This window comes from Drosophila erecta, unplaced genomic scaffold (genome assembly GCF_003286155.1).
Source record: "Drosophila erecta strain 14021-0224.00,06,07 unplaced genomic scaffold, DereRS2 tig00000055-arrow-pilon, whole genome shotgun sequence".
NCBI lineage: Eukaryota > Metazoa > Arthropoda > Insecta > Diptera > Drosophilidae > Drosophila > Drosophila erecta.
In genome coordinates this window covers 8077400-8088175 of record NW_020825200.1, presented here as the reverse complement: position 1 = coordinate 8088175, position 10776 = coordinate 8077400, and positions in this window count along the sequence as shown.

Below are 10776 nucleotides of genomic sequence, written 5' to 3'. Positions count from 1 at the left end.
TGATGGCTGAAGTTCTGAACTCCATAACTCAACTTATCTTAATCGGATTTTGAAGTGGCATACCTCTAAATGTTTCTGGCGCAATTCTCTAAAAAAATGCATTCAAATTTAGAAATTTATTTTTATTGAATTTTTTTCCAATTTTTCTGATGTATAATGTTGTAGAAATTCAAAGAAACTAAGAAATGTCCCATATCCGAAGTTCTAAACTCCATAACTCAACTTATCTTAATCGGATTTTGAAGTGGCATACCTCTAAATGTTTCTGGCGCAATTCTCTAAAAAACTGCATTCAAATTTAGAAATTTATTTTTATTGAATTTTTTTGCAATTTTTCTGATGTATAATGTTGTAGAAATTCAAAGAAACTAAGAAATGTCCCATATCCGAAGTTCTAAACTCCATAACTCAACTTATCTTAATCGGATTTTGAAGTGGCATACCTCTAAATGTTTCTGGCGCAATTCTCTAAAAAACTGCATTGAAATTTAGAAATTTATTTTTATTGACTTTTTTTGTAATTTTTTCGATGTATAATGTTGTAGAAATTCAAAGAAACTGGGAAATGTCCCATATCCGAAGTTCTAAACTCCATAACTCAACTTATCTTAATCGGATTTTGAAGTGGCATACCTCTAAATGTTTCTGGCGAAATTCTCTAAAAAACTGCATTCAAATTTAGAAATTTATTTTTTTTGACTTTTTTTGACTTTTTTTGTAATTTTTTTGATGTATAATGTAGATATTCAAAGAAACTAAGAAATGTCCCATATCCGAAGTTCTAAACTCCATAACTCAACTTATCTTAATCGGATTTTGAAGTGGCATACCTCTAAATGTTTCTGGAGAAATTCTCTAAAAAACTGCATTCAAATTTAGAAATTTATTTTTATTGACTTTTTTTGTAATTTTTTTGATGTATAATGTTGTAGAAATTCAAAGAAACTAGGAAATGTCCCATATTCGAAGTTCTAAACTCCATAACTCAACTTATCTTAATCGGATTTTGAAGTGGCATACCTCTAAATGTTTCTGGCGAAATTCTCTAAAAAACTGCATTCAAATTTAGAAATTTATTTTTTTTGCATTTTTTTGTAATTTTTCTGATGTATATGTTGTAGAAATTCAAAGAAACTGGGAAATGTCCCATATCCGAAGTTCTAACCTCCATAACTCAACATATCTTAACCGGATTTTGAAGTGGCATACCTCTAAATGTTTCTGGCGCAATTCTCTAAAAAACTGCATTCAAATTTAGAAATTTATTTTTTTTGACTTTTTTTGTAATTTTTTTGATGTATAATGTAGATATTCAAAGAAACTAAGAAATGTCCCATACGCGAAGTTCTAAACTCCATAACTCAACTTATCTGAATCGGATTTTGAAGTGGCATACCTCTAAATGTTTCTGGCGCAATTCTCTAATATTCTGCATCCAAAATTAGAAAAATTTTTTAATTAAATTTTTTTTGTAGTTTTTTTGATGTGATGATGTAGAAATTCAAAAAAAATAAGAAATGTCTCAAGGCTGAAGTTCTAAACTCCATAACTCAACTCACATTGATCGGATTTTGAAGTGGCATACCTCTAAATGTTTCTGGCGCAATTTTTGAAAAATCAGCATCTAAATATTTCTGGCGCAATTTTCCGAAAAAGTTCATTAAATGTAAGAAAGTTTTTTTAATTTAATTTTTTTGTAATTCTACCCGTTACTCGTAGAGTAAAAGATTCGTTGAAAGGCAGAATAAAACGCCCACAAACCGCCCACTGTCACGCCCACAGTTTTGAATAATGTTGTGGTAAATTTTCACTTTTATATATATATAACTTTTATCTTGTAAATAGATGTGCAAAAAACTTTTTGCCACTTGTTTTCAATTTATTATTTTTTTTCCCCAATTTCTACCGATATTCCAGAAAATATTTAAATTTCTCGTTTTCAATTCCACTAGCTAAGTAACGGGTATCTGATAGTCGGGGATCTCGACTATAGCATTCGATTTTGATATTTTTATGAACATGTTAATACTATATAACTATAACCTTTAAAGGTTGTAAATTAAGATGATACCCTTAGCCTATGGATTTTAATTTAGTGCTTCCCATGATTACTTTATTAATATTAAGAAGAAATGAAATAAAATGTATTATAATTAATTGCCCTTAAGACGAACAATATTTATACTTTCCTATGTCTTTTTTTGTTCGTTTTGCTACTTACCCTAAACGGCCCGTAAGTGAGAGTGCCTTGAAACTCAGACCCACATGAGCCCCGACGTGTGACCTCAATTCCCTCCAGAAACTCCTCCCCCATTTGCCACTCTTGACTTTTAATGCCCCAGCTATAAATGTCAAGTCCTGTGGGGGCGATACGCCCACTTCCAAAGGAAATGACAAAGAGAGGGCGGAAAGGAACAAAAACAGAAAACAAAAAAAAAACCACAGCAATGCACAAAGCGACAAACAAAAAATAACAAACAAAATGAAAAAAGAATAACAACAGAATGACAAACTCACACATATGTGCCCACGACAAACAGGCAAGTAAACATTAAGAAATTTGTAGGCAGCGAATGCGTTTTATTTAATTTTTATTACCGTCAACATTGCCCTGGGCCAATTTGCGAGATTGTGTGTGTGAGCCTGGGGTGTGGCCAAGTGGAGGGAAGGGGGAATTGTGCTTGAGTAATAAAGCATTTAAGAATTATGGGCCAAGCGCGCAACAAGCTTCGAAACAATTAGCTTGGCGGCCACACCAGAGTATGCCACAAATAAGCAAGTAGATCCTTTGAATGCGAGAAAACGAACACCTAATACTCTGCGTCTAAAAAGTGATAATTTATAAAAATTTGAAAATAATTATCTATGTAAGAGGAGTAAGTTGCGAGAAAGTGATTGTTAATTCAATGTTGAAAAATCGCAGTTAGGTCTTATTTAAATTTCACTCTTATTTCATATGTTTTTGAATATATTTCAAATATGTTTTTTAATTCAGGGCAATTAAGCATACATAACATGATATGGTACTGATTTCAGCTTAACATAGATATATTCACAATTTCATCTCGCAGTGTATGTGCTTATGTGTGTGTAAAGTTTGAGCAACCCAAGTGAAAGAAATTGAGATGGTCGACGTGATGCCATTAAAGTTGCACAATCGTGACCACGACCACATAGCGATGTGTACACTCAAACCAAACATCGTTCCGCCATCTTATGATTAATGCTTTAATGAGCCACAAACAACGAGGACGAGGAAAGAATGGTGGGTATTTGGGGAATTTAGGGGAAGTGAAAAGTTGTTTAGACAACAACGAGGCAGGCAAACCGCACAGGATGCAGATGCATCGCAGATGGTGGGGATTTCTGCCAAAGTTTTCCAGCAATAACAACAAGTGCCAAACGCATGTTTTCCCCACACACCCAGTTAGTAGTGCTGACCGTCTGTCTACATATTAGGAAAACTAGCTAGGGTTAGCCCTTAGCACTCACTATATGATATCATATGAATATGATATGATATCAATGAATACTAATTGTAAATAGTTTTTAAAAATTGTGTAAGAAATATATTATTTTGATTAAGTTCATAAGCTGTCATCTTCCTTGCAATTACGGAGAATAGCTATAATGTGTTAAAAAAAAGCAGCCGCAGTTGACCACACTGGCACTCCCACGGTTGCATGCCGGCTGACCAGTGTGACCGTTGCAGCACTCGAAATTAAAGGCCAAAACTTTAGCCTGTCCTTCAGTGATTTAGGTTGGTCCGCTAGTTATGCAAGTGAAGTTTTCTGCCCACCATAACAGGCTGTAATAACAACAACTATTCGGTGGGCACAATGTCCTTTCCGGACATCGGGGCGTATACGTGTTGTTTTGGTTTTGGGTAATGTTCAAGCGCTTCGTTTGTCTGCTTGCTTATAATTAAGCCTGATGTGCGCTTCGTCGACATTTTAAGCATCTAACATTGTTGTGGCTGGTTTTTGGCTAGTAATTGGCAAGGGCGGCGTGGGAATCGCACTATTTTTGCCCAGAATTTAGCCTTGGACTGGGTTCTATTGCCTTCCAACAATTATCGCGGCGAAGTTTACAGCTTTTGTTGAACTAACAAACTTTTCGCACAGAATAATTTCACAACAGTAGCATGATTAATACGCTTCTGTAACTGTAAAGCGCAAAAGGTTTATTTTCGATAAACTCATATAGCAATGAAAATAAGGTAAAGCAATTGAACTGGATTTTTTCACTATAAATGTATCCTTAATATGCATTTTGTAAATTCCATTCATTTTTTAAATTCTGTTCGTGAGAATCTTTTTAATATTGCCAACAAGATTACGTATTTGTTCTCGTTTTATTTGCATTGACCCTATTTAATATTTACTTTTTACCACGGGAGAATCGCGCCACTTTTAAATTGCTTATTGAATAATGCCTGCAAACGTGACGTGCCCTGCATATTAAAAACATTTATTTTCCTTTTCATTTTGTCGGGCGCCTAAAAATTAAACGCCCGAACAGCAATGCTGGTCGAAAAAAAATGGGTAAAATATGGGCAAAAATGGGTTTAAGGTTAGCCATAAACGGAAATCAAGTGAAAGGTCCAAAAATTCGCGGCGCTAACAATTTGCCAAGCGCTCATAAAAATCCGAAGGGCAGAGAGCTTCTATCCTTGTGCCCTTCATCATGCAGTGTCAATTTATTTGTCGGTTGATTACAGCGAGCTTCCGGCATCCTGACGTCGGCAAAAGCAAATTAATTTTTATGTCTCTTTGTGCGGCGAAAGCAGCAAAAACACATTTTGAGTAATGCGCTGGGAGACCCAAAAGCGGAAGTGTATTAATTTCCGACCAGAGACTAAAGTCAGGATGTATAAGCACGTTTGGGATGTCGGGGAATTTCAAGGTGGAGCTTGATCTGCCACGAAGCTGGGTTTTGTCGTTGACTATATTGGAAAATAGCTGGGATTTTGCTTTGTATTTCTAACAAAATACCAAATTTAGTAAAGTTAAAGAGTTGATATCAGGGCATATACATATGTATAAGTGTACTCCTAATTAAAATATAATAAGACTGTTTTAACGCACAAAAAAGCGTTTTAAAATAGCCACAGGCCCAAACTTTTGAGCCCAGAGCCAGATCCGACCAGATCCCACCAGATCCCACCAGATCCCACCAGATCCCACCAGATCCCACCAGATCCCACCAGATCCCACCAGATCCCACCAGATCCCACCAGATCCCACCAGATCCCACCAGATCCCACCAGATCCCACCAGATCCCACCAGATCCCACCAGATCCCACCGGATCCCAACAGATTCCACCAGATCCCACCAGATCCTAGCAGATTCCGCAGCTAGTAACGGGTATCTGATAGTCGAGGAGCTCTACTGCAGCGTTCGCACCAGTTTTTTAATGAAATTTCATTAAATTACATTGACGTGCATTACTGATTCAGCCAAACAATTGAACATAGACGCAAGTGTTGACTAGAAGCAGATGGCGCGGATTTATCACAATACATTAGCGCTATAGCATGTGGATGCATATGTTAAATTTGAATCATATTGAGTGTACAGCCATATGCTCTCGGATTTGGTCGGTGCGGGGCTAAAATTTAAACATAGCTGAGCATTAAATTATTGCAGCTGACACATTTGCCAGTCCAGCTAATGCCTAATGCCAAGACAAACAATGCAAAGGCGAAAGCATTTATCGTCGTTCTCTTTTAGCTGCTTAGCCAATTATCAGTTTCGCATTTCATTGTCTAATCACGACGGTGGCCTTCTCGTATGTCAGAGAGGTTCAGGGAGTCGGAAAGGAAAGGAAAGGAATGGAATGGATACCAAGTCGGGCGGAATAAGCCCCGACTGAGTCGCCGGCCTTGCGGCGAAAGTCGGTCAGTTGTCAGATGGCTTTTGTGGTCGGCGGGGCGTGGAGTGTTGGCTTTTGCCCGGGCAATGCATTTGCAATTAATTGCCATAATTAATTAGGTTTAAGCGAAACACTGGCTGTTCAAACTCGGCCCGAAGAAGATGCACACAACCTGGTGTCGTGTCCTTATCGGTTTGCGTGATTCGGTTAAGAAGATTGTGGCCGTAATGCAGGCTGGTGCCTGGCTGGCCAAAGAATGGCGGGGCTCATCAATTTCAGTGATATGTCTGCCATCCTGCGACACTGTAATTAATCCTTAAAGCCCTCGACTTGACTTTAAATTCAATTAAGCTTTAATCAATTGCCAGGCACTGGCACTGGCACTGGCTACGGCTACCACAACATATCCTGTTGCAGCCGTCCTCGTTCTCCATTCTCCATTCTCCACTCCATCGACATCATAACGACAGGCACAAATAACCTCAGGATAACTTCATTTGCATGAGCCGAGGAATCTATGGGTTGGGCTTTTTGGAGCACTCCACTTGATGTCCAGGACGAAAGAGGACGGATCGAGGGCGTGATCGAGTGGGCGAGGTTTGTGCATGGCCGCAGAAATGTAAAAATTGCAACGACGAACATTTGGTGAAGCCCACATATAATATACATTTCGCCTCATATACAATGTAAGGCATATCCTTGTATGCATATGCGCATTTTTATTATGTCGCCCGCCAGTTTTCGCATTAAAGAATTATTTTTATTTTATCTTTCTTGTATCTACCAGCTGCTGTGCTGGTTCTGTTGGTTGCTGGTTGTAATACATGCATGGGAAGCTTCTTACATTAACAGATATGTAGTTAACAAAAAGAGTGTAAATATTTTACACATGCAATGGAAGTGTGGAAGTACCATGGGAAAAAATGTATCAAAATGCTACAGAAAATATTGATTAGCTTCCTGAGAAATTTTCTGTAGCTTATGTTTTCAAACATAAGACAAACATTTCAAGAAATGTTTTAAAATTAAGAAGACGAAAGAGAGTTTTAATACATTTAATAAAGGCATTCCTTATTGTTTGCTTAATGTATTCGATTTCGTACAGCAAATTGAAAATGATTTAAGTTTTTATACATTTGTTAATGCAGCTTAATACTGCATTTAATTTATTACCCTCAATTACCACACATTTCTTTAATCTGCACTTATATTCATAATATACGATCCAACTCAATCGCGCATACCATTCCGCATGTTCCATTTCGCGGTGATTTTCTTCATTTATGTGTTGTCATAGCATCGCAATAAAACGCTTGCCATATGAATAACGGCAAATTAAATAAAAATTGTAAAGTTTCGCAATAACGCCAGTGCATAATTGTCGTAAAATGTCTCTTCAGTTTTTAACAGCGCTGCTTTACTTTGCTCATAATTTATCCAATAGTCTGCACGGGACACTTAAAAAGGCCAATATTCGGGGTTATCGAGGGTCAACTCAATTTGCATAGGGAACTCTTTAACTTGGCTAACTTGCGAGTCGGCGGGAGAGGGGTGCAGATTTGCATTTGTTCACCGTTAACATTGGTAAACCCTTGGTGACCACCCAAAAAAATGTCAAATAAAGAAATCGTTTAAAGCCAGGGGGAATGGGGGGCAGAAGGGGCGCCATTTGCCCGTCAGTCGGACAGGATGACACATCATTATCGGTATAAACAACAAAAAGCACTTTATTGGCATCATCAACGGCAGGCAGTCGGAGATGATTGCAGATTGGTAGTCTCGCATGGAGCTGCATTTGGCAACCCAACGGCCCCCCATTATCCGGGCCACGAATACCGTACCATATCGACGATGAGCACGAGGACGATGTTGAAACCCTTTTGGCCTGGCCAACACCACCTGCACAATGGCCTATCTCTACCTTAACGTCCTGCTGATAGATTGCTGTGGACGGCTGGGACGCCATGCAACATTACACTGATAATATTTGCCACGCCCCCCACATTTACGCCCTGCCGCAGCACGAAAATGAGGGTTTGATCTGGTTTGGGCTTAAAGGTTGCGGTGGCTCGCTAGCCATTAGATGGTGCGGTGGAGGACTTAAAGGATGATTAAGTGTGTTGAGGAAATGAAGTCGTTTGTGTTGTTGCAGCAAGCCAGTGCAGCTCATTTGCTGGGTTAATTCGTTGGAATTCTCAGTAATACAATTATTCTTTCATGTAAACAAAAATGATATACTTAAATGAAAACGTAGAAGATTATCTCGGCCAAGCCATTTACATATTTAATTTATCGAAAAAACAGCAAAGCAGTTTAACACTCTAGAATACATTTGTCAAACGAAAAGACTCAGGATTTTGGCTTGGTATCCTTGAGCCATGGCTAGTGAGTTTTTTAACCACAAAATGAAGGACAATAATCAAGGGCGACCAGTAATGGACATCCTTTTAATGTAGTGCAAAAAGTTATCCTCCTTGTCGAAAAACAAGCTTGTTCGGTTTTTCCGTGTCTCTTGTGACTTTAACCAATAATTTTTACAATTTTCCTGACCGGAATATTTTTTTTGCATTCTACGATGATTTGCACCATGGCTGCCTGACTTTCACTTGAGCCTGTCTCTTTGTCTGGCTTTTACTTGGTCCTGTCCTTGGTCGATGTGATAATCCTGCCTTATGCTATGTGAATAATGACTCTCTAGAATAAAATTTTTTTTTTCTTTTTTTACAGCAGCATTTCTGCGTTTTTTCAAAGTCGTAGACGCCGGCGACAACGCGTGCTGATGACAGTTGAATAATAATTGTATAACCATTGAAAGGCAAACAAAAAATATTTGATTATTTGAAAAACAATTCATATAAGAAATTCGATGGAGCAAAAAACAGTCACATTCACTACAGTCATTTCCATGCACAAAAATATTTAAGCTATCGATTTTAAAGACAATGCAGTTAGCAAATTACATTTCGCAACTCAAACATATTTTCAATTAAACAAAAATAAAACATTTGACAATCTATTTGTTCCTTTTTGCAATCGCTTACAATTGGTGTAATGGTGTTTTAAATTCTACGCATTTTTAACTATGAACCCTCCGCACACATGAAAGAACAATTCTGAAAACACATGCTATATAATTAAATGCAATAACTTTTTGGGCTGCCTAGCAGGACGCCTTTTGCATTGGATATGCAAATAAATGCACTTTTCAATGAAATTAACCATTTTATGTGAGCCGGAAGGGAAAAAGCAGTAATTGGGTGACAAATGTTTTTGCAGAAAAAACAAAAAGAGCAGGCTTTGAACGCAAACCTTTCCTTGATGGCCAACAGACACTGCAACAACAGTCTGTCATATATGAATATATGAAATAATTTAATGTGTGGGGTAAATCAGTTGTTTTAATGCGTTTAGAATTGCTACAAATATACAACTTGTTTATTAACTACTCTTTAGCTTGTAATCAATTTTTGAAACATAATCATTACGATTACTTTTAGCAATACACATTTACAATACCGCAATAGTATATTTTATCAGAATCCAAGTTAGCCTGCATCATTAAAAGCGCATGATACCCCTTCGTTAGAGTGTTTTCGATGTACGAACAGTTTGTCCTGCACAAAAGACAAAGCCGCAACAGTTTACAATAATTTGCATACAATTAAAATGTGAAAAATAAAATGAAACGAAACCGCCGTCATGCATCGACCTATTCTCAGACAATTATCTCGAAATGACTCACGCTCATTCAGGTTGGTCGTTGAAAGGTTAACGTTTCAAAAATATTTAAGGCACTTTATCGTAACAATTTGATTAATAGTCAAACGAACATAATTTAACTACAGTAGTTCAACTTAAGTCATGGATGAAAAAAGCAACCATGATTTAAAGTATGGGCCGTTTTGAGCTGTAACATTTTCATTTATTTATGCAGCAGCCCACACAATCAACTAACCAAACCCAAACTGTTCGGCCAAATTTTAAAACAAACAAGCCATGTTGCAAATATTTACATATGAACTTTCATTTGACTTACAATTTTGGTTGCTGTTGTTTTTTCAGTTGCTCATGAATAATATGTTTGCTAGTTACGAGATGGTTACACAGCTGAAAAGCTCTGGTCTCCAGGCGTTGGTCTACTCTGGTCAGTATTTAAATGCGAGGAACTGCCAGAAAGATTGGGTACCATAATTAGTGTCAATCTCAAGGCCCAGCATAGCCCCAACCCAACGTGGCGTAGCCCTTAACCATGGCATATGTTTTGTATGTCTCTGAAGACACTGCCCACTTAAGTATGCAACACAAAATTCTCGCACGCTGGATGCGTACCAAAAGGACCTAAACCAGGGCTGCTGTTGCTGTTTGCACTAGTGTTGGCTTCGTGCTGGGCGTCTGTGCTATTTACTTGGCCAAAACGTGCGTGAAGTTTTAATTATAAACTTTTTTCTACGACTCCCGTTCAAAGGTTCTGATTTCCCTCCCATAACTTGAGTTTAACGACACTTTAAAGTGGCAATTCATTAGATTTATTGAAACAGGTGCGGACATCTGGCCTAGCAGCTCAAATTAAGATTAATTGCATGATTTATGCGCATATTTTTCAACTGCCTCTACGGTCAATAGCCGAAAATTTAAATTCACCGAATGCAAACACTTGAAATTGGTTTTGTTTACATATTGCATGGCAAAAACCTTTTTGTATAATTGCAAATTTCTAGGCAGTGGAGAAAATCAATTCCATTTGCTGATGGGGAAAAAATATTAATTTGATTTCTATGTGTGTGCTTATATCGATGGAGAAGAGTGCAAATCAGATCAAAAATGGAATATCAAGGGTCAATTGCTGTGTGGTAACTAAATTGGCAATGGGTAATGGCCCTTGCTGTTGTATTCTTATTTT